General features: G+C 39.7%; 1 protein-coding gene across 5 annotated transcripts in view; it reads right to left on the minus strand.

Moving 5' to 3' along the window:
• MACROD2 (mono-ADP ribosylhydrolase 2) overlaps nt 1-16883 on the minus strand; it is a 997146-nt gene that overhangs the window by 939473 nt on the left and 40790 nt on the right. The gene's annotated exons all lie outside the window — the stretch shown is intronic.

A 16883-nucleotide genomic window follows, 5' to 3' on the forward strand; every position in this document is an offset into this window, starting at 1 on the left:
CCTTAAAACACCAAATTGTTGTATTTCTAGTTGTTGTTAATCAATTGGACATGATAATTCTTACATCATCCACCTCACTTCATATATTACACAGACAAGCGGACACAGTACTTAAGGGTACTTTAAGCTATTGTTCATGGTAATTGATCTTTAATAGAAAAGTGCAGAGTATATATCACGCTGTGTACTCTTACCTTAAGTAAAGCTATGTTTCATCCCATTAGGATGAATTGTTGAAAGAAAACCATTATGACAAAATTTTAGTAGATAGGTTTACGTTTTTCTAAAATTTCCTAGAGTCAAATAATTGGCAAAACAAAAATTTATTGCCAAATGCATGGCACAGCGATTGCATGTCCCATCAATCAGTCCCTAAAACCTTCCAAGTAGAGCCTGTATTTATGACACTACCTTATTCAGCTGCAAAAAAGGAACTAGTAGCTGAAGAGACCATCTGTAAGTGAGAGAAATGTCTCTCAAACATTTCTCTTTTCCACACATTAACAGACAATAATCTTATTCCCATAAATCAATATCCAAATATGGCAGTAGTTAATGATGAAGTCCATTTGTCAATTTCTATATAATTAATTATAAAAAGAACATAATATTTGATCATTTCTCAAAAGCTAAAACTGTGAAGCAGGAGGAGTGATTTTGATGTTATGCAGAAAAATCCAGAAAGGAGGGGTTTTGGCTCCTGCAGGGAACTAATAAATTGTTTAGGGCATGCACAAAACATGTGACTGCAGAAACAAGCAGCTAGTGTGCGTTCACATGGACCTAATCCAAATGTCACACAGAAAGCAGGCAAAAATATATTTCTGAAGATGGCGTAGATCTTTTCCCCATCAACCAATCCACCCCAGTTGATTAGCCTATTCCATTAAACTCTCACTTTAACTTCTCAGCATAATAAGGTCACCTTATTAAAATTTACATTGTCGATATGCTGTGCAAACGCATCTTTAATGCAGGGATGGGAAACCTGTGACCCTTCAGAGATGGATTGCTGGCCTACAGTTCCCAATTACCCCATACTGTCTGGGGCTGATGGGAGCTAAAGTCCAACAGCATTTGCAGAGCCATGAGTCATCATCCCCTACCCATTTTAAATACATTAGTAACAGGAGATTGGCTAGGAAGGCAGTTGGACCCTTTGACAAGGGAGTCAAATGTGTGCTAAAGGAGGATAGGGAGATTGCAGAGAACCCAAAACTGTCTGAATCTGGAGCAATCAGGGGGAAAGAAAATGGCAGCTGTACTGCCCCCAGAATAAAATATTTTTTTAAATGAAAAATGGAAGATTCCCAATGGTACTCCTAAAGATTAGCAGTTGCCCTGAATTTCACCATCCTCCCAAAAATGCACAAGAAATCATACTTCAAATTAGATGCCTGTAAATGGAGCCACAAATTTGGAGCAACATTTGGTCCATCCCTACTTAGGATACATTTTTAGATAAATTTGTATGGAGACCATATACATTTTCACTGTCAGCTAAAACATGTGCTGACATTATTGCAGAAACCAGCCATGGACAGTCAGGTCACAGGCTACATTCTACATGTTCAGCATACACACAATCCCTCCACCCACACCCACCATCAATAATGGTATCTTTGTATAGTCTTTAAAACTGAGCAGGGGAGAAAGTAATCTATTATGTTAGCCTTTGGCAATGAAAAGCCAGGTTTATTTCAGTAACAACAATTAAAAATATATATATTTAAATAGGTGGGCAATACTCAACTGTTTTTCCTCTTTTAAAAGCCAAGGCAGAAAACACTGCGATATCTTTCATAGTGGCTACCCCACAAATGTCAGAATATATCAGAGTATTACATTAAAATGTAAGACATTCATATCCACAAAGACGTGAACCCAAATGATCCTGCTTGTTGCCAGTTACATAATGGATCTAGTCCTGCAAAAGCAGTCACAGAGTTGGGTGCTCTCCTTCCATTTCTCTGGGCCTCTAGAGTCAGTTGCTGCATGTACCATCAATATCTGACAACTGTCACTGCTGGAAGCAATCCCACTGAGAGCGGCTTGTCTTGTGTACTCCCTTCACATTTGTCTATCACCCAGTAAGACAAATCTGAGCTTTTAGAGACAGTCATATCAAATTGAATATCTGTACACTAAAAGGCTTTTTAGACTACTACTACTAGAGAGCTACACGATGAAAGGGAAAATTTAGAAGCCTTTAACAGCAGCTTCAGTTTCTTCTGTTTGAAGATGGTGAGTACTACTAAACTAGTTCCCTGCCTTAACCTCCCATCGTACAAGTGCCCAACAGAAGACTGCATCTGGAAAAGGTTGGGGAGAGCACCATCTCTCTTAATTCATGCCATCTTTTTGCATCCTGTTATCATGGGGCTCTGAGATGGTGCTCATTAGAGTATGACACACAGGTGCAATAGCATGGTTAGGTAATTTTATGCTCTGGACTAAATTGTTTTACAAGAGGGCTACATTTGAGGGCCTTCCTGTTCATTATGCCCCAAAGTACTGCCCTGCTAGTACTACTTCACAGATGTAGTTTACAGAACCTTCCTGTATCTTTAAATAAATATATTGTTTATTTTCATAAATAAAGCCTATAGTAAAATTAAGTATCCTCCAATACTGCCATTCGTATGTGTCTACTATCCACTATATGCAGCACCTTGAAACAAGATTTGATAGTGAAAACATACTGATGAGGTCTCTAGCTGGTTAACAGTATTTAAATTGGTATGAGTTAAATTGTTGTTTCAGAGAAGCAAAATCACTGGGGTAAAACCTATAAAATAGAATAATATTTTACATTATCATAAAATTTTATTGGGTACTGCTATATGTAGTCCATGAATCTTGCAGCATAAATGATGCATGCTATTTCTGGGGGTGGGGGAATTATATATCTATAGTGAATTTCTTGTCAAATTGTGCTGATTATGGCAGCTTGCCCAAAGCTAAATTCATTGTAATAAAACTCCTGGACTGGAACATGGTGCCATTTACGTTATTCACCACCTGAATTGTTTTTGTAGTATATAAACCCAAAGCAAACAGCTGTCAGTTTGAAAACCTCTGAAGAGCTCTGTCGCTAGGCACTGCTGGGCTTTCTTGCTTCGATGCTTTGAAGAACTTGTCAGCTGGTCCCTCGCAACTAGCTGTGGAGGCTGGATCTTAAGCAGCTGAAAGCACTGGATTAGAACAGCTTACATCTTTTGACTTTGTACCGGATCATTGGATTGAAGTCACTTTGATAGATGCTTTCGGAGGATTTTGTGTTTTTCTGAAGTCCACAGAATTATATGCTACGTTTCTTCCCTTTTCGTTTTCAGCTTACTCTAGCAACCAGTGTAGGAGTTGCATTAAAGAAAGAAAACCTAGATTTACTGTATCAGCAGAGTATTCTCTCCTGTCCCTCCAAATCAACAAGGCTTGGGATGCAGCTATTCAGTATGTCTCACAAAAACAGAATGCTCCTACAAATCAAATTGTTTAAAGTTGGTGTCATAGGCATTTTTTTCTATAGGTGAGAAAAAATGATGACTATGCTTTGCTTGTATTAAAAAAGCACAACATGTGGAGGACAGATGTGGGCCCATATTGTATTTTCTATGAATGGCCTGTGCAACTTCCTGACTTCAATGGTCTGGATCAAACCTAAACCTAGCATAAGCCTGTTACAAAATGCTTATCCTGAAGCTACAGTTTTTATCCAGCTTGTAAGATTTATTCATTTCATTTATATCCTGTCTTTCAAGGCACTCAAGGTGGCATACATGATTCTCCCTCTTCTTCCCCACCCCACCTCTGATGTTTGTTTGGCCACAGTGTGATGTACAGAAGGCTAAAAGATAGTGCGTAGCCCAAGGACACCCAATAAGCTTCATGCCAGGGAGTTCAAACCCTGGGTCTCCTCAGTCCAACAACTACAGCAACACTGGCTTTCAAATACAAAGTTCCCATGCATATAGTTCACATTTACTGAGGATAAAAAAAAAAGGTAAAGGACCCCTGACAGTTAAGTCCAGTCGCGAATGACTCTGGGGTTGCAGCGCTCATCTCACTTTACTGGCCAAGGGAGCTGACGTTTGTCTGCAGACAGTTTTTCCGGGTCATGTGGCCAGCATGACTAAGGCGCTTCTGGAGAAACGAGCAGCGCACGGAAACACCTTCCCGCCGGAGCGGTACCTATTTATCTACTTGCACTTTGACGTGCTTTTGAACTGCTAGGTTGGCAGGAGCAGGGACTGAACAACAGGAGCTCACCCCGTCACGGGGATTCGAACCGCCGACCTTCTGATCGGCAAGCCCTAGGCTCTGTGGTTCTAAAAAGATTTTATTCTTGCTATTCATTCTAATGCTCCTCTTCTAAAGGAACTAAAAAATATATTCCTCAGATCATGCTCTAATATACATAGGTGTAAACAACAAGAACCTGGACTATTTCTGTAAATATAATATTATACTTAATGAAAGAGGTGGGGATTCTCCAACTACATCCTCAAGTGCATCCACATTAAGGTACAGACCATCATAAAACATTGTTTAGACCAGCCATAGGCAAACTCGGCCCTCCAGATGTTTTGGGACTACAACTCCCATCATCCCTGACCACTGGTCCTGTTAGCTAGGGATGATGGGAGTTGTAGTCCCAAAACATCTGGAGGGCCGAGTTTGCCTATGCCAGGTTTAGGCTTCTCAAGAATATGTGTCTTTGCCTATTACTATTCCCCAAGTTGTTTGTTTCCTGCAGGGACAGAGATGAAATCTTGATATATAGCCTGAAACCAGCTCTGTGTTACAAACATGTCTGCAAACAGGAAGGCTGGCAACATCAACCCTGCTTTTTGGGAATTCTTTGCAGATGACCGCAGTGCCTGAAGACAGACAGACAGGTCGTGGATCCACAGCAGTGACCAGAGGGGGGAATGACTGCTGGGAAAGTGCAGAGAGAAGAAACGCCATGGTGCATCTGTAACAGCTGCAATGAAACATGTCTCTCCCATACTGCAGCAGCCACTGCAACCTTCCAACAGTTTGACTTCACCCCCTTCATTGTCTCTCAAGACACACAGATGCCCACAATGTAGTTCTTTAATGATAAAATTAAGCTATCCTGAATATACTCCAAGGCAGGGCTTTTTTTCATTTGGAACTCAGTTCCAGCACCTCTCAGGTGGGCGGCATTACCATTATAAGAGAAGTGTTTGTGCTGAGTTCCGGCACCGCTTTTTCTAGAAAATAGCACTGCTTCAAGGCACTTTAATTTCTCAAGTATTTCTTTCTGAAATTTCTAGGAAGCCAAGATATCAATCCAGCTTAAAACTATGGTTTAATACGCTGGCCTGTTCCAAAGCTGGTAAATAGACTTTCCTAGTTTGGACAAAATGGCAAAATGATGAATACACCTTGTTTTTTCTTCATGGGAATACTTCCATCCTCATTGTGCCTCTGCATGCGCTCATGAGAACACATCAATCATCTGTTATTTTTCTTTCTATAATTATATGCCTGCCTAGAGACAATATTTATTGGCACAGATAAAGCATCAAGGAGCAAATGGATTTTTTGTTTCCCTTATTTCTTCTTCTGGCTGTTAACATACATTGCTACTAGGTCTCCTTCACTCAGGTGAGTGAAGCTCACTTCACCTAGTCATCAAGTTGCTGAGCCTGTGAGAATCAGTATTAGCGAAATGCAACTGATCTGACATCAGTTCCACACAAATAATAGTTTTGTTGTAAACCAGTTATCACAGCCTTTTTGCACATCCTTTCAAAAACTGTTTATGGATATATGCTGGCAATTGGTAATATAATTCCCCACTCCCTAAAAAATATATAAAAAGAATAAAGAAACCTCCAGTATCAGAACAAAGCTCAGTACATAGTTCTGCAGTATTTTCAAAACAAAGAAGCATTTACTGTATGGAAATCCATGCATTGTGGTCATTAAATGAGATGAATTTAAGGCGAGAGAGAACCTTGGCAATAGTGAGGAAAGTTGTGCATGGGGCTACAGATAGAGGGGGAAACCTTCAGAAATACCCCTCCCCATGTGAACAGAAGAGCAACTTAGTTTTCAAGCCAATACATATCAATTTTATATTTACTTTTAAAAGCTATTTTCATTTGTAGTTGTCTTTTTAAAGCAGAGATATGAATATAAGGTTGATAATTAAAGAACAAGAGTGAAACATTTTACTTCCTCAGACCGTGTATTTCTCATGATTTCCTTATATGTAAAAATCTAACACAATGTGTGAAAATGATGTGTTTCTTTTCATTAAACACTTATATTTAGCAGAACAAAGCTTGGGCTTCTAGAGACACTCAAATTCTTTACAATTAAACTTATTCTTTCCTGGTTTCACAGGGCTTGCAGAAGAGTGAAAAATAAAGACCTACCTGTAAAAGTTAATCAGGCAAGAAAGATTTGAGTTTTAAAAGCCTAATAAAAGTTCAAAGATTCCAAGAAACTGCAGAAAGAAAATGGTGCTTTAAACCCATACCCTTTACAAATACAGTGGTACCTCTGGTTACGTACTTAATTAGTTCCGGAGGTCTGTTCTTAACCTGAAACTGTTCTTAACCTGAAGCACCACTTTAGCTAATGGGGCCTCCAGCTGCCACTGTACCACCACCACGCAATTTCTGTTCTCATCCTGAAGCAAAGTTCTTAACCCAAGGTACTATTTCTGGGTTAGCGGAGTCTGTAACCTGAAGTGTATGTAACCTGAAGCGTATGTAACCCAAGGTACCACTGTAGTTGAATAAATAGTAAGAGCAAACTACCCCGTGTTCACCTTATGATGAAGGGACAGAGGGCATTTGCAGAGAAGCACTGGTAGGCAAAAAGAAGGTAACTAATCTTTTCCCTAACCACTAATTCTCCCAACCAAATACCTCCTCCAGAAACCAAAATCTAAAGCAATGCCAGCTGGGAGGAAACAGCCAGAGGGAGGACAGATGCACTGCAGAACGTAGGAGGATTAGGCAATCCTCTCACTCATCAATTCTCCTCAGTAACTGGGCCTCCTACCCACACATTACCTATTATCTTGGCAAACTTGAAACAGGAACCCCACATTTGTTGAAAGTAATAACTCACTTTAAAACGTTGTATCTCTCTCCTACAACCCACTCAGCAAAACCAAAACTTGAAATGTAATCAGAGCTTTTGTTTTGCAGAAATTCTAGCAAAACAAAATACACACCTTCTTAGAAAACCACAAAAAGTAGTAGGTTGCTGGTTATTATTTTTTAAAAATAAGATTCAGTAAGCACCATGCGTATGTCCAATATTAAAAAAATTATTCAGGTTCTTTTAAATATAAACTGTACAAATACATTTCTGTTTACGCAAAAATAATTATAGTTCATGGATCAGCACTATTTCTTCTGTTCCACTATATGGGCAAAGCTTTTTAAAAATTCATTTCATTGAGGGAAATAAAACAACTTTGAGACTATGCCAGGGGTGAGGAACCTGTGGTCCTCCAGATGTTATTGGATTCTGTATGTAGGCAAAGTAGCACCAAACTCCAACTATGACAAGGGAGTGCACTGTATCCCGCTACCTTTAGTCCATGCTTCCTATCAAGACTACATCAAGAATATATGTCCTGCAAAATGTGTTGGCCTGATGACCATTTGAAACAGCACCATGGTTGTCATGAAGCCCATGAAGTCCTGTGCTGGCCCAATGGCAGCCTCCACATGAATGTTGAAGTCATACTGAACTATCATCCAGCGGTTCTCCAATCCCAAGCCAGAGACCACTCCGGACAGTTTGGTCAGGGATGCTGCTGGGCAGCAGGGCAGTTGACAGACCAGCATCAGCAGTCTACCAAGTTTTGGCTCTGTTTTGATGTCATTACACTTGTGCAGACTCAAGCATAGTTTTCTTTCTTATTACAAATGCAAAAATCATGCTCTAACGTACTGATAAAATCCTGCTCTCACATCACAAATACCACAGACACTTCCACAACTTGATTCTCTTCCAAGAGGAAGAGATTAATGGGAGATATAGTAATTACAACACAAATGCCACAATGAAGCTGCTTCCTCAATCTAAAAAAAAATACTCGGTGTCAAGCAAAATTCTTCCGTTTATTCTATCAGTGCCAAAGGCAAGTTGTGTCAAGTTTTAAAAAGAGCCAGTATAATTATGAAATTGCATAAACTGCAATGCTGTAACTGATTGTATCTGATCACTGAATGATGACATTTATTTTTTAACATGAACATAACATAAACATAAACTCTCTTATTAGTGAAAGCAGCAGAACTTGTTCCAAATGTAGACACAATCATACCATGCATAAAGCTAACAAAATATACAAGAGCAAGAAATGTAGTGCTTTTCTTTTTTCCCCTTTTTTTATTTACATATATTTATTTATACCTTTACGAAATATAACAACAGATGACACATGAAATAAAAGTAGAAAGAGATCTCTAGAGCTAAAGATAAAGGAACAAATTGTAATAGCTGAATATAATAGTTGAATATAACGAATTAATATCATAGGTTCCAAGTAACATAAACGAGTTTACATTATCCTGTACCTTATTACACAAGTACATTATTAAAAGACTCAATTTGTCAACCCTATCTGATTCTTACCATATATGTATGCTTAACCATACATACTATGTCCCATATTTTAGTTATCCATTCTCTCAAGGATGGTGTTCTCATTTTCTTTTCCAATTCCAACAAATAGTATTTCTTTCAGCAGTTAAGAGATGTTGCATTAATTCTCCATCCACTGTTAGTAAAGTTTAAGATATTCAGACAAAAGAATTAGCAGGCCCCATGGGTAAAGTATAACCAGTGATTACTTCAATTGTCTTTAATCTGTCTTCCCAAAATTTTCTGATTTTAGGACATGCCCCAAATATATGCCATACCCCAGCATTTGAAGATCTATACCTCCAACAGGTACCACTGGCTATTGTGTATGTCTGGCTAAGACGCTGCGGCGTTCAGCACCAACAGAATATAGCACTTATCAATCTCATTATCAATCAACATTCAATTTACACACACACACCCTGACTTTTCCATAGCTCATAGCATGAAAAAGTCACTTGTCTCAGTTCAGTCCACAACTGCCATTACCATCTTGCGTGTTTTGTGTATGTGATGGGAGAGTGTTTGCTGGGAGAGTGTTTTCATCATCAAAAGATGATATGCTTCTTCAGTTATTGGCAGTTATTGGTGAGAACTGGTGGTGTTTCCAGGGACATGGGTAGGGCTTATCTGCTGATTTTTATGCCATATTTGCATTTTCTAGTTGTATCCCTCCTCTTCCTCCTCTCCAGGGCTGAGAATGAATTGAATATGGTGTGTGTCTTCCCTCATCCTGGCAGAATAAGAGTACAGGATTGCACTGTTAGCCATTCAATTTGAAAATAATAATAATTAAAGAATCCAACCCTTTTGAGAAATTAATATCGTGGCAGAGGGAGAATGGGGGTATATTACGGAAAGGTATGGCAACACCACTTACAAAGCCTGTGTTTCTCAGACTTACCTCCAGAAATGGGAGTCAGCTCCACTGAACACAATGGTACATACTTTTGAGTAGACATATATAGGACTGCACTGCAAGATAGCTCAGTTTGGGTCCCCGTCCCCATAGATGGTATTTGCTCACTTTAGAGCTTCTGGGAGGAAGTAGGATTGTCAGCTGTTTTAGACTTGATTTGGCTTTTAAAATGTGCAGTTCAAAAAAATCTGTAGTATATCACCAAAACCTGAATAGTAATATTGTTTTAATTATATTGGATGTGCTAGACAAGTTAAAATGTAATAAGCAAAAAGCAGCCACATTGCTAGAAGGAAAGTTTATCTGATTCCTTAATCAATTTAGCCATCAATCACTGACAATATGGATTTTAACTGAGCATTTTGGCCCACCATTTGTAGAAGATAAATAATGAAATATTAAAACAGCTGATAGCTTCAGATACCAGTAGCAAGGACACACTGGTATACTGAAAGGAAGTTTCTAAAAAGAAATAGGCAAGGCAAAGAGGGAGACAGCCTGTCTAAACAGCTTAAATGTTAGCGACCCTGCTGCTATAAGTTGGAGAGAGGGAGGCTTTGAGTTGCTACCTGCACATTTTTTACCAAGACAGTTTCAGAATTTGAGAGAAATGATAGGGATCGAAACCAACAGCAATTCTGCTTATGTTACTCTGCTCACACACAGGGGCTTTTAAGCTTTCCACTTTAAGTCCCTGGTGCACACTGAAAATCCCACCTCATAGGATCAGCCATGACATAAGAATCTGGTGTCAAAAGGAAATTTTGTCCCATCACTCATGCATGAAACTCATTTAATTTTCCACATTAAACATCACATGTATGTTACCTCATGCCTTGTGTCTTAAATTTGGATAAACACAGTCCAGACATGGCTTTCATTGGGACAGTGTTTATCTTGTTAATATTGTTGAGTTCTTTGTTTTTCAGAACAATGCATTTTCCTCCACCTGTTCTCTGCTCAGTGAGTGAAAGATATGAACAAAGTTAAGCATCCTGCCGCTGTAGGATGAAGTGCATGGTCTCATTCACTGCTTCATAATTGTAAACAATAAGGTTTTTATTAATGGGCATTCCACCAATATTTAAATTGTAGTGCTCAGAGGAAAGGCAGAAGAAGCCCAGGGCAGGAAGAAACATTTCCTCTACCAACTCTTTCTTGCCCTATACTGTACTTTAAGGTTGTGGTCTGTTGTTTTTAACAAACATATGTAACAGGAATCTATAAATAAGTCAACACATAATTCTGAAACTCTCCAGATAAGCCTCCAAAGGTGAAAGAAGCAAAGCAAAATTATTCTGATCAGCTAAAACCAGAGTTCCAGGAAAACTTGCTTTATCGGGCATTAAATCATCATCATAATAGGAATATGAAAAGGCCAATTGGCCCTGTAGAGTTATTAAACTGATAGAATATATAAATGCTATTGTCTCTCAAGTGACTATCACTAGCCTTTGCCATTACCGCATAATGTACATGTATAAAAATCTAATCTTGTATGTAAAATGGGAATTAAACTATTTCAGTAGCTACTGTATATTGAAGGACAATTTGCATTTAACCAAAATGTGCAAAAATAACCTTAAAAGGGTTATCAGCATTAATACAAATATTCTCAGCACCTCAACTATGCACATTGAGCGCCTCCAATATTACCAGGAAAAGGGGCATATTAATACCATCCTATACTAGATCAACCAGTTCTCCCAAACTACAGTGTTTTACCCAGGAACATCCTGAAGCCATACTCCTTTTACACTAGCCACACAAAGGCAGTGAGTCCAAAACAAAAAGGTTAAACATACTCAAGTAGAAGACAATAAAGTTGAGCTTCACTTGCATCATCATCTCTGATCTTAGAGACCTTCATCAAAGACTTTGGCAGCCTTCCCAAGCTAGCCATCCCTCCTGATGCACAGAACATCTGGAGGGCATCAGCTTGGGGATGCTGGACCAAGGCAATGGGATTGGAGAAGATCTGGTTCTGTGCTTTGTTCATTTGAGAGTTGTATGTTATTACCTTGCTCATGGGGTTGAGGGGGACCCGCTAGCCACTATATTATACAACTGCAGGGTTTTTTGGGGGGACATCAGTAGATATGTCTCTCAAATCTACAAAAAGTCTAGTCTTCTCTGACATGTTAGTTTTCTGTGTGGGTGGGATTTCTCTTCATATTGAGAAATATTTAATTATTAAAGTTTGTTACTCATAAGAAAAGATGAGGTATTTTATATCTAAAGATGGTTTATAAAGAAGGGGGAGGAACTAACCACCACAGCTAGCCTGACTATACCATAAGCTCAAAAAGTTGCTTAACTTGTAACATGCTTTTTAACATTTTATGGTTTTAAGCTCAACAACTTGCGGGTGTCAGGAATTTTACTTTTTGAAATATGGCAACCCTATGTAAACCACTTAGATTTTTTTATAACACAGCAGTGTGTGTGTGTGTAAACATTTCAATTGCAAGTGCACTTCAGGATTTTTGCACTGCTGCAGAGGATGCTGCAATGACACTGAATACCCATAGCTGTACCCCAGCATCCTTTTCAACCAGAGCCTGGAACTAAATTGTTTCAGTTGCTATCATACATCAAAATGGAACTTGGATTTATCTAAAACATGGGTGAGCAAACTAAGGCCGGGGGCCGGATCCGGCCCAACCACCTTCTAAATCCAGCCCGTGGACGGTCTGGGAATCAGTGTGTTTTTACATGAGTAGAATGTGTCCTTTTATTTAAAATGCATCTCTGGGTTATTTGTGAGGCATGCCTGGTGCTTTTAGATCAGTAGAATGTGTGCTTTTCTTTAAAATGCATCTCTGGATTATTTGTGGGGCGCAGGAATTCATTCATTTTCCCCCCTTCAAAATATAGTCCAGCCCCCCCACAAGATCTGAGGGACAGTGGACTGGCACCCTGCTGAAAAAGTTTGCTGACCCCTGATCTAAAATGTATCAAGAATAGCATCTGTGACAACGCAAGGATTATGTGGACCTCTTCTTGGAACATGTGGTACAGCTCCTTGAGGTAGTAAAAAGTGTTGTTTCGGCTGCCATTGTTATTCTGGTTATATTAATTCTTCTATGTTTCATTAGAAGATGAGACATCACAGCACTTGCTGCATTTAATACATGTGCCCATTCTTCTCACTAATGAGAACACTACCAGGACATAACTACGACCACCACCACCATTTAGCAATGAAGAGATTACTAATAACTGAAGCACAGAAAGCCTGATTTTTTTCCAGAGACATCCAGGGCTTTAGTGGTAAAAAAATCATTTGTAGAATTGGACTCTAGAGAGCAAGACCCTTAATTGCAGATGCCCACCATGGACAAAAAAACACATTAAAGCAGGCTTGACTTGCTTCCAGAATTAATCTCTTTTCCAATTAAAACAATTCCCAATATAAGATAATTATGCCTCAAACTATAGGTTCTGCAAAAGCCAAGTATTTAGAAGCTAGTTTACTTTCTTTGCAATAAAAAATAGGATAGCTATTCTCCTGCAAAATTACACTAACCAGAAAGTTGAAGAAAATTCTTCCAGACACCACATTTAAATCAGAAATAGCAACTGTGGTCACTAAACAAACATCTGAGGCAAAACTGCCATCAGTACAAAAAAGAATACACTGCAATGTGTTGGTTTGAAAGTGCTCTCTTATTATTTTCTCCAGTAAGAATTGCTTCTGCTTAAATAATACTGATATTTATGGTACAAAGTTGTTGTCGTTAGTTATCTTTGGCATTCAGAAACAAACATAAATGGTTCTATATTTTGGCTCTGGTTTCGAAACTAACTCTGCACATGCAAAATTACCTCCTTTTCCCAAGTGGGCACTGCAGGTCACAGGGCCTTGGCACTTTATTTAAGTTCAGTGTATAATTATTTAATCTAAGCACTATTATCTATTGGCATATGAGCATAATTACTGCATATACAAATATTAAATTCAGTAAATCATGTTGGCAGCTTGGGGGGCTAAAGAGACTCCCAATCTCTCAAGTCAGTATAATGTCTGACAGCAGGAATAGGAAACCCTCCTCCAAGCCAATAATAATAATAAAAAAAGGAATTTTAAATAATTTAGGGCATAAAGATTTCTACACCAGCATAATTTTCTCAAGGCCAAATTAACATTAACTTAAGAAAACTATTCCTATTCCTATGTTTGAAACACTGTTTTAATTTACTGTTTAAAAATTAATCTGTGATTTAGCATTTTTAAGCTAGAAAGTATGGACAATTTCCCCAGTGTTTTATGTTTATGTTTTATAGATTGTGGACTATGGCACTTTCTTTCCTTGAAGTGCTAGAGGTAAATGTTGTATATATGCACCTGCTGTATAAGATATATATTGCGCCTTGTACTTGTTATTACTATAATCAAATGAAATGGTTAGTTATACAGCGACAAGCATTTACAGATATTTCTTTGGTGGATTGATGCCGATTCACAGGCGAAAGCATTTTATGCAGAAGAGCAAAGGACTGTCAGTCACTAAATTTCTTAGTTGAAATATAGTCCGTATTAAAGCACCTCTTTCACCACATCATAATACTGACTCTGCTTGCCCCATCCCTGCCCCAGCTCTCTTTCTCTCTCTCTTTTTTTTACACATGCAAACCTTATTTAGTGGATCTGCAACGTAATGTTGCCCACTTCATAGCTGCTTAGCTTCCCTGCACAGAACTCCTGTTGTCTACACCTCTGCATCTTAAAATCTAGTTTTATTTCTCACATTTCACCCAGGACATTGCCAATAACCCCTTTGCCATTGCCCTCTTCTCTTGGCACCAATATTAAACTACCAACGCTTCAGAGGTAGATCAATGTGTTTCTTAACATAAAATGGCAAGTCAGGTACATCTAATACAACTTGATACGATCTGTTACAAGTTATGTTCTTCACGTTTCAGTGGTTTGGACAGATTTTTAAATGCACTTGTGTTGCCCTTTAAAGTAAAGAAGATATTTCACAGTAGGTTATGTGGATTCCTTATATCACTATGAGAATACAGAGCATGGTAGAATTCTTTGATGGAGAACAGCATCAATACAAAGTCAAACATTTGTTTTAAGGCATCAATTAGCTGAACTCTATCTAAAACATACACACTTCTCACTTTCTCTTTCAGCATTACTCTTTAAAAAATGCAGCTGTTTGCACCTTTCTATTACCGTATTTTTCGCCCTATAGGACGCACATTTTCCCCTCCAAAAATGAAGGGGAAATGTGTGTGCGTCCTATGGGGCGAATGCAGGCTTTCGCTGAAGCCTGGAGAGCGAGAGGGGTCGGTGCGCACCGACCCCTCTCACTCTCCAGGCTTCAGGAAGCTCTGTGCAACCCTCGGGAGACCGGCTCCGAGGGTTGCGCAGAGCTGCCTGCAGTCCCGGGCTCAGCGCAGCTCTGCGTGGCCATCAGGAGCGGGGCGCGAAGTCCCACCCGGCTCCCGATGGCTGCGCAGAGCTGCCTGCAGTCCCGGGCTCAGCGCAGCTCTGCGCGGCCATTGGGAGTGGGGCGCGAAGTCCCGCCCGGTTCCCGATGGCTGCGCAGAGCTGCCTGCAGTCCCGGGCTCAGCGCAGCTCTGCGCGGCCATCGGGAGCGGGGCGCGAAGTCCCGCCCGGTTCCCGATGGCTGCACAGAGCTGCCTCCAGTCCCAGGCTCAGCGCACTTCTCCCCATCGCCAGCCCCACAAGCTCGGGGGACAGCAGGGAGGCGGAGCGCGCCTTCCCGCTGTTCCCCGGCCTGGTTCTTCCAGCCCCGCACCTGGGGGGGAAATAAAATTTTTTTCCTTTATTTCCCCCCCAAAAAACTAGGTGCGTCCTATGGGCCAGTGCATCCTATGGGGCGCAAAATACGGTACTTCAACTCATTTTAAACCACATTCACTATAATAACCATTGCACTTTAATTCATAAAACAAATCTGTCAAGCAGTTTTATACGTAGCATCAAGTAATATGTGTCTTGTCATTTGAGTAAGCTGACACAAACCAGCCATCTAAAAGTATGAAAATAGCATTGGGGGGGGACGGACATGCTAAATATGATACCATTTTTGCAAGGATACCTTTTTTTTTTGCAATCCCTGGCAAAAGAATACGCTGATCTTAGGCTGCTTCCAACAGTATCATTCAGCTGCTAGTAAGGTTTCCATTAGAGAAATAAGGACAGAAGCAGTTTTTGGTGATCCATTTTGCAGCCCCCACTCTCCAAATCTCATCCAGAAAATGGGGGCATCTTTCAAGGCTGCTTTAAGAAGGCTCAGGGCTGCACATTGAAATCACTGGAAATTGCTTCTCCCCCTACCCCACTAGCAAAAGCTATCCCTTTAGTAAAGAAAGATCATTGACAGCAACCCCTATCATGAAAAGGGAATAAAACTACCACCTGTCCATTCATAACCCTACTTACTTTCATTCTAAAGATGCTTATTACAGAATTATAGAGTTGGAAAGGACTTAAAGGGTCATCTAGTTCAACCTTTGCAATGTGTTATAGCATTACACTGCCTACAGTAGGTCCTAAGTGACAATGGAACAGGAGATTTCTTCATTTTACTACCAACATCCAACAATTCACCCACTTAAGTAGAGAAGTCTCTAATGCTTCTCTTAAGGAAATCTATCTTTAATGAAAGTTCTAGCACGGTAAAATATTTTGTCCTAAAGGCATATTCTGTTATGTCATGAACTCTTAGCATTAATTGTACTGTCAGGTCCACATATTTGCAAACCCGAAACATAAAATGTACCATAGGAATTATGGCTGCAATCCAAAATAGTGGCATAGTTGCTGAAGCAAAGATAACACAAATGCAGCCAAACTTCTCCGTCAGCTGCATCTGCAGTCAGAGAGAAGTATTTGCTCATTTTAAAATAGGCCTACAAGCTTTTTTAAAAGGTGGAAGAAATGAAGATGATAGAAATGCCATATTACACTGTGCTATGCTTCTAGCTCATAGTACTTAATTCCTATAGCAATTTTCACTGTACCAACCACTTCCAATTCTCATCTCATTTATCTTCAAAGCAATCCTGGAGGATATTTGCAAAGCTACCCAATGAACTTTGTGACTATATTGAGTGTTTAAGCTCCTCAATAGCACCATAGCATATAATGGGAGGATTTCGACATCACACTATTAGGATCATTCTGTCAGCGTAAGCATTTCATCTTGCCAGAGGGAACTATCTCCACTCTCCTCCTCTCACACACATACTCTGGGGGGCCACGGTGCATTGGGGGAGGGGGTAAAAGCTCTATTGCCCTAGCAGGACTGATTGGCTAGGGTGCCACTAGTGCAAC

The sequence above is a fragment of the Podarcis muralis genome, chromosome 3 (assembly GCF_964188315.1).
Source record: "Podarcis muralis chromosome 3, rPodMur119.hap1.1, whole genome shotgun sequence".
NCBI classification, from domain to species: Eukaryota; Metazoa; Chordata; class Lepidosauria; order Squamata; family Lacertidae; genus Podarcis; species Podarcis muralis.